This window comes from Canis lupus, chromosome 21 (genome assembly GCF_003254725.2).
Source record: "Canis lupus dingo isolate Sandy chromosome 21, ASM325472v2, whole genome shotgun sequence".
Taxonomy (NCBI): Eukaryota; Metazoa; Chordata; class Mammalia; order Carnivora; family Canidae; genus Canis; species Canis lupus.
The window spans coordinates 4,692,846-4,712,374 of record NC_064263.1 but is presented as its reverse complement, the minus strand read 5'-3'; positions in this window follow the sequence as shown (position 1 = coordinate 4,712,374).

Sequence of the window (19,529 nt, the reverse complement as noted above, 5' to 3'; positions counted from 1 at the left end):
TTAACAAAGCCTAACAATAAGCTGGCTGGCAAAGGAGAGTTGGGTTTACAGAGTCCAGATCTTGCATCATAAAGCAAGGAAAAGAAGGGTGAATTTGGAGCTGGGACCAGTAGATTGTAACTAGTGCAGATAAGATGACAAGTGGCATCTTGGGATTTGGGCATTGGGATTGTGGTGCCTATAGGACACTGAGGTAGAAAATTAGCAAATTTTTAGATATGATGTTCCAGAAATATTTCAGAATAATTGCTATCTGCCTAAGAGTGTTTGAGATCTTCAAGGAGAGAGAATGTAGGGTGAAGGCTAGTGGGCTAAAACAAGAGCTAGAAGAAACACCATTATTTGAAAATTGGTAAGAGAAGATGAGAAGCCCACAAAAAAGGTCTAGAAAAAGTCAGATTAGGATAATCAAGGGTGATAAGTTCATGGAAGCCTGAAAGGTAAATGTTCATAAAGGAGAGATGGAGCACCAGAATCAAATCAACTAGCAAGAAAAGACATGAATAAAGCAGTCTGAATTAAAATGAATCTATGTTTTTTATTTGGAGAGATATATGATTATTTTGAGAAGTTTGAAAAGAAAAAGACACGCAAGAAGCAAGCTGGGGACAGCTGAATGATCAAATGAAGTAATCTAACTTTTGCATGAGAAAAGCTTGAACATGTTTTAGCCTGCAGATGTCCTTTGCTTGGCTCACATTCATGTTCTTTTTAAAAAAATGTTACTTTGAATGTCTGAAATGGGGGCATGAATTCCCTATTATCTTTTATCCATCTTGTAACATTTATTTATATTACCTGCCTTACTCCGCAGGCATTTTAGAATACTGACATTTGCAATGCATGTTTCTTGAATTTGAAATAATGGACAAAAGGAGATTGTTAGTAATTCTTCTAGAAAGCAATTTATATCATAATGGATATAAAAAACGTGAGAACTAAAGAGGAGCTTTGAAATAGTTGATCTCCATGCCTTCATTTAATAGTTGTGTCTTAAAACAGTGTTGTTTTAAGAACAGCAAAGATAAATGACTTTTTCCGGATTACTTGGCCAGTAAATGGCAGATATATAGTTAAAACTGAACCTTTTATCTACTACACTCTCAAGAATATTGCCATAGTCTACAGACCACTTCCATTCCCATCCTGACACTTTCTTAATATCTAGTTGAAAAAGAAAAACACAAAACAGTGGGCCAAAGAGAAAGCTTATGAAAAATAAAACCATGCCCTTCAGGAATTGACTAGAATGTAATTTCACTGTTTTTCTTTTCAACCAAGAGATTTTTCCTATGTATTATCAAAAAAAAGTGAAAGCTCTGACTTGTAGTTTGCTAGCCCTGGGTTTTAAAGTCAGTGGTAGCAATGATTTCCACCATACCTTAGAGAATTTCCTGGTATATATATTCTTTGAGCCACTGAAACAGTGTGGTTAGTAGAAACAGCGTCTTTTAGTCAGTAAAATTGCCCCTCATCTTTCACTAACAGAGACGGAGTAATGTTGGCAAATTGCTTTGAGATCTTTAAATGCTAGTGGAAAGCAAAAGATCAGAAATCTCAATTTTCCTCTTCCATCTCCAAGGACTGCATTTTTTTTTCCAGTTTTTCAGTACATAGAAAACCAAGGAAATGAGTAACAAGTCACAGAAAAGTGAGAAGGCTTACCTTGCTTTTTTCCTCTAAAGATAGATAGATAGATGATAGATAGATTTATTTATTTATTTATTTATTTATTTATTTATTTATTTATTTATTTATTTATAACATGAGCAGGGAGCAGGGTAGGGAGGGGTAGAGGGAGAGAATCCTTAAAGCAGAATCCCCACTGAGCAAGGAGCCCGAAACGGGGCCCTGGGCTCCATTCTACAAACCCATGAGATCACAACCTGAGCTGAAACCAAGAATCAGATGCTTAACCAGCTGGGCCACCTGGGTACCCTGGCTTACATTGCTTTTGTAATAATTTTTATGAAGACAGGAAGAAAATGAAAAAATCTGTTACCAATTGGTGAACGACTGCTCTTTTGGACATGTCTCACTGAGATCCTGCTTGTCCCTTTACATAACTCATTTTTCATATGTAATGCAGAGACAGTAGAGCATGGTAGTTAACAGATTTCTACGGAAAGACAGATTTGGGTATAATATCAAGAGTTGTATCTTGCTATCAGTGAAAACTTGAGTGAGTGACAGTTTCTCTGGAGTTTCATTTCTATCATTATCACAAGAAGATTATTCATAATTTATGAGACCAGTATAAGAAATCAAGGCAAAATGCATATTAAGTGCTTAGCAAAGTGCTTCGTAGTTCATAAGCTATTAGCAAAAGTGAGTGATTATTTATTACCGCTACTACTATGGGAAATAATAATACTAGTAATAGTGAAAATAATAATATAGTCCTTATCATGCCACTATTTTGTATTCTGCCCATGAAAGAAAGTTAAAATTTAATAGTATGAATTCAGGGTCATGAAATTAGCCACTGTCAGTGCACAACACATACATGCACACACACACACACACACACACACAAACACACTTTATACTACAACTAGATTGGCTTGCTCATTCTTCCAAGCATGTCAAGTGGTTTTGTACCTCTGCAATAGTTGTTTCTACTCTTTTCTCCGCTTACTAAGAAAGCCCTTGTTCCTACTGCTATTTAAATGAAACTCTACTCTTCCATCAAAGCACCTCTTGTAGAAAGCATTTCCACTTTCCAAAATAGCAATTTTCTCCTTCATTCTTACCTGGGTCCACTGTTTGGAAGTCTGCCTCATTCATTAAATTTCAAGCCTTTAGGATCTTGGCCTGTGCCGTCTTTATCTGCACATCATACAAGCATTGAGGTGACACTTAACCATCTGTGAAAAGAGCAAGTAGCACTTCTCTCTGGATCAAGAGAGAATCTATTGAGAGATCTCTGCCTTACTAGCTGTTTACTGCCTCTTTGATTGTTTTCTTAGTTGACAGTGTGGCTGCTTATCTTTCCTACCTGGTTGTACTTTGGCAGCGGATGTGTTACTGTGTGACATATGACTATTCTCTGAGGACAAGATATGTTGGAAGTAGACTGCATGAGAAGAGGAGGAGAGAGGCAGCATGATATGAAAGCATCCAAGGCTTACAAAGCAGACTCTGTGTTTTAACTTGGGCATTTATTAGCCAGGTGACATTGAAAGTGTTCTTTGGCCTTCCTGAGCCTCTGTATCTCCACCTGGAAAAAAGAGAATAGTTATTTTTACATCATAGAATTCAGTAAAAGATTAAATAAGATAAAGTGTGAAGCAATTTGTGCAGATCTTGGCACTCAATACATTGTACCCAATGCAAAGTACTTTTCCCCTCTTTCCTCCTGAGAGGTGTCAGGATATAATTTATCACCAAAAGAATAGATTCTTGCCCATCTTATAGATAAGATATTCAAAACATGCAGTGTTTTTATGAATATAGGTCACTTGATAGTTAAAAAGGACCAAACGTACAGATGATAAACTGGAATTGATAGTGAACAGAGTGTTCATAAGGCATAAAAATAGCATTGAACAAGTGCTCATTAATCTCTTAATAATGTCAGTCACAGAACCAGAGATGAGTCAGATTAAGGTGTCAACCTTGTGATATGGTTCTTTTAACTTCTAAGTTCTTGGATTTCAAGTGACACAAAATCAATTGACGTCTGACAGCTGTTTGGTAAGCTATGTAAAATGAATTTGGTGAGTCAGCTGAGCTCCTAATGGCTAAGGTTTTCAAAGTGGCGGATGTGTCTGATAGGTCTGATTTGTCACCAGTTATTGCAGGCTATTCTAGCAATTTGGCTAAAATAGGATGGGGAGGATTCTATTACTGAGTAATGCTGGTCTGAGAAGGTTTTTCTTCTCTCAACAAAAATATTCGACCCTTGAATTATAAACTGCATTAACTATTAATAAGGTATGCATTTATATTACAAATAAGCATAACAGGATACCCTGATCCTTCTTGGGTTATATCCTTTCTGTTATTCTACATTAGGCATCTATAATACATCTTTTCCCAGAAACATACCTTCTTAGTTTTCAGAGTCCTCTTTTTGAGTCCTGCTGCTGATCAAATCATAGCTGGACAATTTCTCTTCCTTCCTAATCCATTCTAATTAAAGCAACAATTATCATTTCCCTAAATTATTTTAATCAGATTACTCCCTGCACAGGAAAGCATTGTAGCTCTTAATTAGCTCTTGAATCCAACTCTTCAGCATCTGCCCCAAGGCCTTCAACTCCTGTTGCTCATTTTCCTGGTTTTATTTCATCGTATACATGCATATTTAGATAGAATGAATCTTTGTTTCATCTAAGCACACCTAGTCACTTCTTTCTGAGTTTTCGGGCTTCGTTTTGTCCCTTTAAAAAATGCACTCTTCTTATGTTACTACACTAAGTTGTGTTGTCACCCTCCTTCAGGTTTTTTCCTTTTAAATTAGCCTTCTCTGATAAACTCTAATTCTCTTCTCTGATTACCTAGGTTCTGGTAAATCCCTTCATTTCAGCATTTTCTTAGCTTTCTGGGATTGAGTTCTATAGGACTGAGCACTTACTTTAAAAAGCTAAGCACTCAATAAATATTAGCTATACTATATAAGTGGTTTATATAAATTCATGTGTAATTATGTTAAATTATATAAATATAAATTGTATATAATGAATAGTATAAATTATGTATATTATGATAAATTATTATATATTAAATATCACAACATATAAATATATATTTACTGAATTATGTAAGTATAGTAATATATATTTATTCCAGGTTTTCTATCTTTAAGCACTTTGGACATATATTTAAAAAATGATCATAACTCTGTAAAGAAGGTGCTTTTCTTGTAGTCATTTTACTGATAATGAAAATGAGGCACAGAGAGGGGAAATAACATGCCAGAAGTCATTGGCTAGTAAAGACTGGGAATGAGTGGATTCTCAAGCAGGCCATCTGGCTTCAAATATGTATTCTTCATCACCAGACTCTATGATAGCGGCATTAACTTACATTCATGTGTGTATTTTCTCTGTTGGAGGCTTAATGTCTTAGTATATTTGTTCGCTCAACTACCATATTTGCAGAACCCAGCAGTCAGAAACTTTACAGATCAGTCATAGACCTAGAAATACACTTTTCACAGAGGAGAATCTCAAAACATTGCTATCTAACCCACTAGCTAATATTTCAGGAGGTTTCGGGTTTTTTGTCATGAAATTTTGGACTAGGGTTTAATTTTTCATGTGGTTTTCTCCCAAGTTTACATCAGTCAAAAAGTTGGAGCTCTACAAAATTCTGAAGATAATATTTTATTTATTGACTGAACAATACATATTGGACATTGGGCCAATCAGTGGGAATAAACAGGGAATAAAATCATCCCATTTGATGAAACAATATCCCACTGGAGGAGATGGATATTAAAACAAAAAAGGCAAATATTTAGATTTTTGCTATGAAAATAGACTTAATTATAATCTTAATTGTAATTTTATTATAGTTTTCATCAGTGTTCGTAAGTAGGCATACAGGGAATTATGAGACTGCATAATTAAAAGATTTGACTTAGTGGAGAGAATCAGAAAAGTGTTCCTTGAGAAGGCTGCATTTAAGGCTTAGGATCCTTGGGAGCTGGCCAGGTAAAAGGGAGGTGGATGTGGAGTAGCACTGTGGACAAAACAACAGCATATGGACAGGTCCTAAAAGGATTAGGATTTGGAAACTAAAAAGATAAAAAAGAAGCCAGAATGGCTGTACTGCTACGGGTAACAGGAATGTAGAACAGGACGAGACTGGAGAGGTAGGACGGTACCAGAACACAGGGTTTGTGGATCTTGGTGGTATCTGTGTTTAGAGCCTTACAGTCCTTTTTCTGTGTTCTTGTATTTCCTTCATACAATCACTCCCCCAGCCCTCAGCGCCTCCCATGCCCTCTCTCTTTCCTTCTTTCCTCTCTCCATATCAGCTATTGTGAAATGACAAAACTTTCAGTAATGTTTGAGGAGGCTTGAAGTATAATACTGCCCATGAAACTTTGTATTATAATAAGCAGAACCTACCTTCTGTCCCAGCCAAACAAATGGTGATATAATCATTTTCTTTTATCCATTGACCAGTTAGCAGAAGAACAGATCTTTTGTAGGTGGTAATACTGACATCATACTGGTAGGCAGCCACCTACCTGCTAGTTTAAGCTTGGCAGTTATAAGAATTATTATTCTTTCTAGTTCTTGTCCTTTAGGTGTTTTATCTGTTTTCCATCATTGTGAGGGTGACGGGGCTGGGCGTGAGAAGGATATGAGTGGTGGCATGTAAAGGAGACTATTACAAAATTATTAATAGTATATGTGTGTGCATGTGTGTTAAGGAAAAAAGGCAATTCCACTCCAATAAATTTAGTATGTAATTCTTTAACTGCATGATCGGCCATTCTATTTCATAAATAAGGTAAAAACTTAAAAACAATCCTGAATTCTTCTGTGGTTTTTCACTTAAAGAGACACATCTTCTAGATCTTTCTTCACATGTCATGAATCATGTGGTGCTTGAACCTGCCACTTCAAACCTTGATTAATAATATGCCTAATTGCTTTCCTTTTGCTTCTCACAGCTGGTAGATGGAGTGTTGTAGATGTGACTGAACCACATTGACAGCATTTATGCTGCAAACAAACGGTATTACAGTTTGGATTTCTCCTCTTTGATCCAAACACCCTAAAGATAAAGCAGAATTCTGAAAATTTATCTTTGTTTCCACTCAGGTCTATGCTGCCTTTTAAATTTTTATGTGAGCAACTTGGGATTTGAGCCCATGTAAAGATGAATTTGAAGATTGTAGTTCGTTTCTGTACAGTTTGCATGATGAGTAACTTAGAAAAGACAAGCTTTGAGAGAGATCTTTAAGACATGCACTGCTTGCTTTGAGAAGAACATTCATTAGCCTTGTTACTCTTCCTGCTCTTTGGTCATGCAGGAATGTAGCTGCATATTCGGAGTGGACATTAATTCATAAGATTTTAAAATATGTATTTGGAGGTTTTTGCAGCTCCCAAACAATTTTAGTTTTCACTTTTGCTAGTGTTTGCCTTCAGCTGGGGATATAATTGCTGTGTTTTCATTAGTTAACGCCCACTTGCTATCAGTTCAGTGGCCTCTCAGATTGCAACGTGTGGGAGAAGGTATCTCCCACAAGGTGCACAGTATAAAGGAGAGGCAGATTCTATATCAGAGGAGAAGTCACGCTCTTCATAGGTAACACCGGCTGGGAGTATTGTTTTCTGTGGGAGATTTCAGTTGCACAAGTCCCATTAACCTGAATTGACATGGAGCAGATGGGTAGAGAAAGTGAACAATGAAAATTAACTTTCAAGGATGGTGTTTGCTAGGCAAAGGTTTTTACTTGGGGTTGAATAATGTTTAATAGCATCAGGAATATAGAAAAAAATTAAAATAATGGATTTTGGATTTTGAGGGTAATTTAGGGTATTTTTATCATTTTAATATTCAAATCATTTATTATTCATTTGATAATGTACTAATTTATGTGCTGGAGAAGTTAACAACACAAATAGCTTCTTGAACCCCCCTTCTTCCCTTCTTCCCTTCCATTCCTCTTTCTTCCTATCCTCTCTGGTTTCTGTTTTGATACACATGTGTATCAAAGGTTTTTCTATTATACCAAAGTTATAATACATATTCTTTAAGGTATCAAGTAGTTTTATAAAAATCTTCAATCTTGTGGTACCTGTGTGGCTAATTCAGTTAAGCATCCCCCTTCCTCTCAGGTCATGATCTCAGGGTCCTGGGATTGAGCCCCGCACTGGGATCCCTGCTCAGTGAAGAGGCTGCTGCTTCTCCTTCATCCTCTCCTGCTGTGATCTCTCTTGCTCTTTCACAAATAAATAAATAAAATATTAAAAAAAAAATTCAATCTCTTAGCTCTCAACCTTCCCACCCAACTTGTATACCTCTTCCCCTACCCAGGTAAGAAATACTTCTTTTGGCTACATTTTAAATATTTATTTAAAATATTTAGGGGTATTTTAATATGCTTCTGTTGACATCTGGATTCTCCATTAGGCTAGGTTTCTGTAATTTCCCATTACAGAAGATGGGAATATTCTTTTTCTTGTTTCTCACTCATTCTCATTCACCAGCCTCTGCTACACACCAAAGAATCCTGCCCATTCCTCTTTTCCCAATGTTGTTATTACCTTAATTTCAGTCAGATCCATTCCATGTTTATACCATTTTGATTATGTATGCACTAATTAGAGCTGAGCCATGCTCTTTCCTAGGATTATTATTTCTGTTCTCCTTATCTTTTCCCCCCTTGTAAATTAATAGTTGTCATTTTCATATCAAATGATTTCTATTTAGTTATCATTGTTTCTACCCCAAATCCTGTAAATGGCAGTATATTTAGATGACATAAAAATTAATCAGTTTCAAGTTATTGAAGATACCTTCCTGAGCTTTCTACTCTGGTTGCCTTGACACTGGGTGCATGGTGATTCTTCTGAGAACTCCCTGATCAGCATCCCAGGGCTGCTTCTCATCTTTATTCTGCTAAAGCCCTATTCATTGCATTCCATGTGTTCCTTCACTTCTTTAGAGCACAATCTCTATTAGCTATGAAAAAAGGGGGTGATGGGAGTTAAATTTTTCAAGAGCTAGCCTGTCTGAAATATTTTTATTTCATTCTCAGTTATAAAATTCAATATTAGACATAGTTTTCTTAGTTGTCTCTTGTAGGCTTCATTGTCTTCTTCTATTTTCCATAAATATTACATTTGGATACCTGATATTTTGCACAGAAGTGAGGATGGTGATAAAAATAGCCCATCACACAAGTTGTTGTGAGGATTTAATGAATTACTCTGAGTCGAGCATTTAGTCCTTGCATATAAGCTTTTAATAAGTCTTAATCTTTTATTTTTCATTTTCTCTATCTAGAACTCTTATTGTTCATGAGCAAGACCTCTAAATTTCTTTTCTTTAGTGTTTCTTTTTGCCTTTGTCTTTTTACCCAACTTTCTAGAATATTTCTTTACCTGTATCCCTTTGTCTTCTAACCTGTCTCTTGACTTTTTTCATTTTCAGTACCATACCTTAATTTCCAATACTGCGTGTGTGTATTTTATAATATCCTTTTTTCACATATCCCATATCTTAATTTTCTGAGGATCTTAGCTGTGATTTTATTTTTAATGTTTTGTTTCTTATGAACATTCTATGTTTCATCCAAATGTAAACTTATCTTTGCTTGTTTATTTTGGATGCTATGAGTACGGGATTTTTGCAGATACCTATTAAATCTTAGTTGTCTTCTCTTATTTAGAGGCCCATGTCATCCAACTATTGGATACAAACCTTCGACAATCTCATGGGCACCTTAACAATGGTGCCTCCTTCCAAACCTGCTTCTCCTTAATCTTCTGTATCGCAGTAAATGACATTACTTACTCAGCCACTCAAGCTAAAACTTTAGAAATTATCTTAGGTTTCTCTTTTTATCATTGACATATAACATAGCCACAAACATGAGATTATAAAAACATATACTAACCCTCTTCTTATCTTTTCCAGTATGTTCCAACCACAGCAGACTTCCTTTAGGTCCTAAAAAATTCCACGTTTGTTTCCTCTAAGAATATTTTCCCTTTTGCTGGAATGGCCTTCTGGACTTTCACATAGATTGCTCCCTTTTACACTCAGTTCTTGACTAATTAGTGTCTCTTCAAAGAAGCCTCCCTTGGTGTTCCAAGTAAAGTCACGACCCACTGATTCTCTATCATATCCATTTATATGAATTCTGTATAAATTATCACTATCTGGTATTTCTGTGTTTACATTATTTGTTTCTACATTATTTTTGCTTATTGTTCACCTCTTATCAATTAATGCAAGCTCCATGAGTGCAGATACCTTGTCTGTGCACAACTATATTCCCAGTGGCACACAGATTTGCTGTAGACAACTAACTGTCTCTCTGCCATAACCCTCCACACACTGTCTTTGTGAAGAAGTCCTTGTTACAATTCACCTTAACTTTCTGAAGTCTCCCTTATCTTCCTTTATTTAACCTAGGGGTTGGCAATGGGCTATTAATTCTGGCAGAACCTGTTCCACAATCTAACCCAATGAAGGCCTAGTACCTTATTTTAGGATATGAAATATTGAATACCTTTGGCAATGTTCCTGGCCTTTGAAGCATCAATTGAAACTCCAAGATGGTGAGGAAAAGTCACATATAACACTGTTCCACTAATTTTAATTAAAGACTCTTTATGTGCTGGGTACAATATTGGGCATTTTGCTTATAATTTCTCATTTATCTCTCACAATAATTCCATTGAAGAAGGAGCCACCTCCATTTTACAGAGGAGAAAACTGTGGCCAAGAAATATTAAATAGACAACAGTCACACAAATAATGCTAAATCAGTCTGGATTTGAACCCAGGAGGCCTACTTTCAGAAACTATAGTCTTAATCACAGCACCATTCTGCCTGGTGAGTGGTAGGGAGAGTAAACATGAAGTTGTCTGCCTCTTTCACATCTTAGTCTCTTCTGAATTTCAAACCTGATGGTTTATCACATAGTGAGGTATCAAAGGAACGTTATACAAGCTGATTAATAATAGCAAGAGAAAAGCCTATGCTATGTAGGTAATCTACTTTAAGGAATGTGAAGATTCAGGCAGAAATGGGATCTGCCAGGTGAAATACAAAGTGCAATTACAAGATGCAGCTGGTGTCCAGTGAGAGAGAGAGGCAGAAAAGGAAAGGTGACTTATGGGGTAGAATGGAGAAACTTTCATCTTTCTTTCAACTTTAGATTTTTTGCTCAGCTGCAACAAAGGTGGGGTTCTTTCTGGTGCTGGAATGATGTTTCCAATTACTTAGGAGCAAAGGAGGGATACATTTAGTATAGAGAGGGAGCCAGGATATTTATCAGTTTGAATCTAAATAGAACAGAGGTGAGGAGAAACTCAGTCTCCACTGATTTTTGTTGCTTTTCTGATAATGACTATGAATATCATGTAAATGAAAGTATTTTGTCCTTGGGTTTCCAGTTATTTTAAATATTTTTTCTTTTATTTCTTTAATACCCCATTAACACTGTTTTAGATCATTGTATTTGTGCTTTTCTCCACCTTAGAACCCTCCAGCTTAAACCAGTTCAGCTATAACATAACTCCAGTCCCTGAATTTGTGTCCAACATGTCAGCTGCTAAGAATTGCCTTTTCTCCTAAAAGTAACCTTGTTACTGCTATATAGATTGGTCACACAAAGCTGCTGAGCAGATATATAGGTATTACTTTTGCTGACTAGACTCCAACTGAGAACTACTGTGATAATTAGTTTCCAGCAATATGCATCAACATAAATAAAGTAATATGTACAAATCCAGTTTCCCAACTGAAAAAAGATGACATGTAATGGTATACTTTGGTTTGTTGTATGGCCTGTGCTCCAAGGAGCTCATGATGACATTGCTTGCCCTCTCATGGGACAAGGCAGGCCACTGCTTTTCTTTGATGGCTGGGCACCTACCATGACCTCTGTCACTGTCTGCTGGATGATATTTTTCTCCTCTGCCTGATAAAACCAATTATTTTTTTTTTTTTGCCCAACAGTGTGTTGATTATGTCATTGTCATTGTTGCAGTCAAAGTTACATCAGTCTTGCTCTCTGTTAAATTTGTTTTGAAATCTTGGCGTTTGATTCCAAGGCCTTTCTGTTCTCTTCCCTCCTTTTTAACATTTTCTTCCTGTACTGTAATCGCATTTTGTTGTCTCTTTTGATATGAAAGTGTCTGCACTTGACATCCTTGTCAGAGTGTTTTTCTTTAATTCTAATACTTTATTGTATATGTCATGGTGATTGTACAATTGTGTCATAGTATTTGTCACATTCACAGTTTTGATGTTCAGTATTTGTCCTGTTACTGCCACAGATACAAGATAACCTTTTATCAAATACTTTTAGAGACTTCAGATAGACTGAAAGAATAGTAAAGCAGTTGTTTTTGTTACTCCTAAAATGTTCTGCAAACAATTCTATAAACAGAGAAAGAGGTTTCTTAAACTCATAGATTTCCCAGATCTGTTTATGAAAGTTGCCCATATTATTGCACTTTTTTCATGAGTTGTTCTCATGTCATGGTAAATAGCTAAATAAATTTTCCATAGTCTGATTTGAATTTGGTGGTTCTCTTGAATTGAAAGCCAGAACTTCATAGTGTGAACACTCACTGAGTAGAATTATTTTCTTATCTGTAGTCTCTTGTGAAGAAAATATTTCTCTGTGAGTCAATATGATTGTAGAAGTATGTGTAAGATGGTATAAGCATGAATGATATTTGGAGAATAGCAAAATTAAAAATTTTCTTTTTGTTCTAGAGTGTTATTTTGTAAATTGTTGAGAAACAAGAGGATAATCCACTCCTGAGAGTTAGATGTGATTTTGATAACACAGCTATGAGTTATGTTGTTTGTCCAGAATATAAAGTTAACAATGGCTAAGTATTAATGACTTTTCCTTTTCCCACACAAACTCAGCATCCTTTAGTTTTGAAGGCAATACTCTTTGAGCCCTCTAGGATTTATTTTACCCTTTAGTTCTTGTTGAAATGTCACAAATTCAAATTGGAGCTCCTTCCCTTGTGGCCAGTACTTACTATCCAAATTTGACCTCTGCAACCCTCTTCCCTTTGATCTTTTTATTTCAACCACGTATTTCTCCAAAAACTAGACTAGAATTTTAAACTCTTCTTTTAAAGTACTGAAATTGACAATTTTAATTTCTAATCATTTGGTTTACAGAGAAAACAGTGCAACTTTGGATTGGGGGATGGTTAGGGTAAGTGTCAAAGATTGTATCATTTAAATTCAGCTTTCCTGATTTCATCTCATTACATGGGATTTTTCTCGGCCCAAGGTGAGTCTTTCCATGCAGTTACTTAGGGATGAAAAGTAATAACAGAAGCAAACTGTCACTGAGTTTCTTCTCAGTGAGGGAAAACTCAGTAGTGTGAGTCATCAATCCTAGTAGTAGTGTCCAATTTCATCACAAAGATATACCCATCTGTGCTCATGTTACTGCAAGTATATTTCTCTCCTGTCTTTAGGAAGAAATTTTCAGTAATGAATAATGGGACAGAGTGGCTTCTGTTGCTATTTTAGTGCGTTAAAGCAATCACTTAGTGCTTATTATACTAATTAATTATCTCTCTGTCTATTTTGTGCAATTATTTGCTGTTACTTAGTGAGTAGATAATGAATTCCTGTTGGCAGAAGGAGGATAAAGGTAGAAATTTTTAAAGATCTGTAATCTTGGCTCAGGATTTGAATCTTGAGTGGGAAAGTTCAAAGCTGTCATTAGGATGCCATGTATTGGCATGAACTGATGTTGTGCTCATGGGTTCTTGAGCATCATTTCTGCTTGCCAAATTACTGAATTATGGCTGCCCAGTGTTTGAACTTGCAATGGACTGCCTGCTCTAATAGGTTTTTATCTTCATTATAAGTTGATATAACCAATAAGTTCAAATATGTAATTAGATGCAAGGCTCTTGAGTGGTTTACTAGAAGAAGGTAGATTTTAGGGAACAAATATGAGGCTATTAAGATATTGATAGAAGATTAGGACACTCACTATCAGAATTTTATAAATGATGCTAAAATGTCACTTGTTAATGAAACAGTATATTTAAATAAGCAAGTCATGGGGTGCATTTTTCCTTGACAGTTCATTATTCCACAAATTACATATTTCACTTGGCCTTGGTGATATAAAAGCTTGGTTACTTAGCAGCAGATTAAGAAATGGGTGATGAATATTTCAGAGATCTCAGGAACTCAGCCTCTCAGCAGTTCTTGTTGTTATCGATCCTAGCAACTTATTTCACAGCATGTCAGCAGACAAATACATTTTAGTAAACTTGATATATTAAGTAGGATACCATTTTTTATCAAGATTTATATGTTAAAGGCAATCAGTTGACACTCTTCTGTAATCAACTATGTGATTGGCCAAATTGAATATGTCAAAATAAGAGGAAATTTCCCTTAACATTTATATTTGTGCTGCTTGCTGTTTGTTACTCAGTTATTTACTAGAATCTGATACACGCACACATCCTCACCCACATAAATATATATAAATATCCTTAAGATTTAAAATCTTTTGAAGTTGTAAAATTTTAGAAAATTAAATTGTTTGGATTTAATTGGAAATTTGTCATAGATTATCTCGAATGGATTAATATGTCAGCTATGAATATGGTATCAGGGCAAGATAGAATAAAAGTATTAGTGGTGTTTACAACTGTGAAGCACTTACATTTTCCTGCTATAAATAGCTTAAATACCATATAAGACATTAAGTAATTTTATCCTTTCAGTTATGATCACTATATATTTCAAGCAATTTTTTTAAGATGTGAAAGGACAAGTGGAGTCAGAAAACAGTCTGCAATTGAATCATTATTTTGCTACACTCATTATTTGATTTTCAGGAAGTAACTGGCTGTACAATTACCTTTTCTCTCCTATTATATGGGGATAATAATATGTTTTATGATGCTGTTGTGTGGATTAAATTTAAGGAAACATTAGAAAGCATGTAGGTTTTTTGTTTAGCACTTAATAGGGTGCACTTAATACACTTAATATAGTATTAAGCACTTTGTACATGTGATCTTTAATCTTTAAGCAGTAACAAATATATATCATATTTATTGAGAACTTACTAAATGCCTTGCACAGTTGTAACTGTATTTATATGTAAGAACATATTTAATTTTTACCATTAATCTATAAATGACTTATATTAATTATACTTTATAGGCAATAATACTTATATCTAAGGTCAACATATTTTAATTTATTGACTTTATTATACTAGTCCTTAAAAGGTGCAGAATTATTTCATTTAAAAAACTCTGGTTTTCAATTATGACTTGTGTCATTGATTTCAAGAAGCAAGCCATTTTCAGAGATGTTGAAACGTGAAAACATGTGCACCCTTTAATTGATGGAATAATAATATATCTAGTGAGTGGGGGAACTCGGATTTAGAATCCAAGCAGTCTTCTTCCAGAGCTTTCCTACTTATTCCTACCACTATACTTTCATGCACAGAGTAAAGGTTCAACAGATACAAATTTACTCCTTAAAAAATGGATCAGGTCAACAAATATGCCAATCACTACATTTTTTTGACAGTTTTGATCTAGGTATTTAGGAGCCTTAGGAAGGTGAAAGAATGTAGAATCACATGAAAGATTTTCTAACTCTTTTCTTGACAAGTGTCACCGGATCTCTACTGAACACAGACATACCTGATATGCATGCATTTAATATTTGTAGAGGGAATGATAAGTTAATTGTGTCAAATTAAATGAACATAAAATATTTATAAATTCCCTTTTTCTTTTCACAGTCATTTTTTATTTTATAACATCAATATGTAAAAGGAAAAAAAAAACTCTTCTTATTGCATGTCCAAAAGCAAAACAAAACAAAACAGAAACCTTGAATGTCCTTTCCTGAATTAAAATTAGCATGTGAGTGATAGAAAGGGCATTTCTACAACATATTTCTTACATTTATGTATTCTATACTTTATATCGAACCACTAGAGACATTTCCCTTGAAACTCAAAACAGACATGAATTTCTCTTTCACCACTATTATTTTGCTATTGTTCAATAACTCATGGCAAATGCATTGGGTCATGACACAGAAAAAATAAAAACTACCATTATTGTAAAGGAAAATACATAGGCAAATACATTTATGTATGGTATAAAAGCCTTTAAAAAAGGAGAGGTAACTGAAAACTATTAGAAATATTAAGAACTCATTAAAAACACAGATATCAAATGTGTAAAAATAAATTTAACAGTAATTACTTTAGAATAGAAAAAGACTCATCAGTCTGTTAATAAACAACATATAAAATAACTGGAAAATATTTTTGAAGCTCTGTGTAGCTCAAAATAGCATTGAAAGACATAAGAATATAGATAATTTAGTGGGAAGATATATTTGGATGATGGAAAGATTCAATATTGCAATGTCCTTTCCCCTAAAATAACTTAGATGTTAATTAAATTCATAAGAAAAATATGTTATAAATTCATGCATTTAACATAATTACATTTAAATACCAACAAAATTTATTTTCTTGAATTAAATGAAAGAATTCTGAAGTTCATATGGGAAAATAGACAAAGGAACTTTGAAGAAAGAAGAAGTAAGTAGGGAAAACCAGCATTTTAGATATTAAATCATATAATAAAGATACAATAATTAAAAGAGTGGTACCAGCATAGCAATGGACAAATTGAACAGTGGAATTAAATTTTAAAATTCATAAATATACCAAGATACATACAGAAATTTAATACATTTTACAACGGTGGATGAAAAAATAGGTTATTTAATAATTGTCATCTTGAACAAAATACAATATGATTCATGTTTCTCATCATCCACATAAATAAAATCTCAGATGGATCAAAAACTTAAATATAAAAGAATCACAAAAGAATTAGAAGACATAAGATACTTAATAATCTTATAGCTGGCTAGGTTTATTTAAGTAAGATAAAAGCAGAGTCCAAAAAGGATAAGATTGGTAAATGTGAATTATTTAAGAATTTCAAACATTATTCTCATTACATAAAGCACCTTTATTAGAGATCAAAGAAAGTCTGGAAAATCGTGTTTCACTTAATACCATAGACAAAAGCGTAATTAATATATTTCAAGCTATTTCAATATTAATATATTTCAAATCAAGAGGGACGAGAACTTCAGCATAGAATTCCGATGGCATGGGATTTAACAGGTTTTATAAATAAATTCCATTTTAAACAAAAGAAAAGATGCTCAACCTCACCTGTAATGTTAGAAATACAAGGTAATATTGTTCACCTATGTGGCCAAATAGTATAAATTCTGGCAACACGCTCACTTGGTAAGGATATGAGAGTTATGGAATCTCAAGCATGCTGGTGAGAGTGCTAACTGATGTAAGCACATGGAGAGATATTTCACCATTTCTTTCAAGAGAAGAGATGTCTCTACCCTTTGTACCAACAATTCTACTCTAGGTATGCAATCTTCAGACTTACATGCATGGTTAGGATTTTGATTGCAGAATATTTTTTTATAAGAACAAAAGACTGTAAACAACCTAAGTATCCATTCATAGTGGGCTTGTTGAAGAGTTTCCATTTTAGGCTATCAAAAACAATTATTGTCTTTGTCCATTTGGGCTGCTTTAACAAAATACTGCAGTCTGGGTGGTTTATACAGTAATTTAAGGTAGAGGATGAAGGGATCTCTGTAAGACTTCTTTCATAAAGAAGTCTTAACCTACTAAGTTTCCACTCTCATGACCTAATCACCTTGCAAAGGTCCCACTCCTAATGTCATCACATTGGGGATTAGGATTTCAATATATGAGTTGAGGGGATGGCACACTAGCCTTCAGTTAATAGCAATTATATCTCTATGTATAGAAATAGATGTAGATCTATCATCTATCATCTATCATCTACACATTGACTGTCTATCATCTACCTATCCTATCTATCAGCTACCTACCTACTGATACGGTCAAATATCTAAGACATACGGTTGTAATGAAAAAGCACTACTTTAGTAGTGTGGACTACTGGTAGAGTATTTTCCATTTACTTTATATGGAAGTAATATTTTAGAAAGCATGGAATAAAAAAAAAAAGAAAGCATGGAATATTTCTGGAAGAATATATAAGCCATTGAATAAAGCATGTGCCTCTGGGGCAGGGAACATGGTTACTGAAAGACAAAGAAAGGAGGACATTTTGCTGTGTACCATTCAAACAATAAAAGAATGGTGGTTTATCATGAACTTGTATTCTCTATTTAAAAATATAAATAAAGGAAAAAAAAAAAAACGACCCGACAAAATCAAAATACTAACATACAATTTTATACCTCTGCATTTTCCAAGTTCTATGTAATGAGCATGAATATTAAATAGCTTAGCTTAGTTTTTTATAATACAGAACTAACTACATTCACAACGTATGATTCACCACTTAGTTATACTTAGTTATGGGAAGTTGTGTAACTTGGAGCTTAAAGGAGCCCCAATTAGAACTCTTATAATATATTTCAATAGCATGATTTTCATTACACTCATCAAACTTTTAGATTATTAGCTTTATCTGTATTATCCATAAGTATAGGCTTCAAGGCAGCAAGGATTATGTCTGTCCTGTTTATTGCTCAGTCCCTAATGTCCAATACAGTATTTGCTATAAAGTTGTAACAAACAAATATTTATTTAATATAATTGGATAAACACAGATAAGATGTTGGAAAATATCTCTAATTTTATGTCTTACAGAAATAATTTGCGCCTAATATAAACAATAGACTTGCAAACACAAATTGAAAATATTAAAAATCCTACATATACAATCTTAGAGGAATATTGCTTTTACTCACAGGACAAACTTAAATTTGGCATTCTGTATAAATGATTCATAGAAGTTGTTTGTCAGGGATCCCTGGGTGGTGCAGCGGTTTGGCGCCTGCCTTTGGCCCAGGGCGCGATTCTAGAGACCCGGGATCGAATCCCACGTTGGACTCCCGGTGCATGGAGCCTGCTTCTCCCTCTGCCTGTGTCTCTGCCCCCCCACTTTGTGACTATCATAAATAAATAAAAATAAAAAAAAATCTTAAAAAAAAAAAGAAGTTGCTTGTCATTCAGAGATAGAGCAGACTAGTTAGGTAAAGATTTTAGGGATTTATTAGTTTGTAAAATTGTACCAAAATTCTTTATTTTTAAAAAGTGTCCTAAGCAAATAAATTGACGTACAAACTTTATGCTGGAAAATCTATTCCTGAGAATGCTTTTGGTTTATTAAATGAAATAATAAGTTGCTTAGTAATAATTTTACTTGGATTATTTGAACTTTGGACAACACAAAATCAGTGCAGCATAAAGTTATGTAATTGCTTACAAGGAAGCTTAAGTCAAAAATAGTTTTCCAGGCAGAGGCTACTGATAATTGGAACATGTATTTCTTTGCTATGGAAAAGGGCATTTCCCTCCTTGTGATGTTATCTGAATTCCTAAATAATTGTAAATCTAGGAGTAAACATAGTACCATTCTTAAAGACTGGTACCTGTGTTGTTTGCCTCCCAGTTTGGTTTCTCTCCGGTATGAAGTTGGGATTATATAGACTCTCTGGGCTCTGTGATGACTTCAGAGATTTCCTTCACTAAAACCCAAATTAAAGCTGGTGTCTTCAGAGTTGTAAGCATCACTATGGTCCTCAGAAACACATACCTTGGCATCTTCTGTCTCTCTTCCATTTGCATTTTCCATTATTCCAGACCCTTACTAATGAGTCCTATATTCTCAGCTGATGGAGGCCCTGGCCTCTGCCCAAATCTTATTTATATGTCTCTCTAAGGCTGAGTCTCATCTTGTAT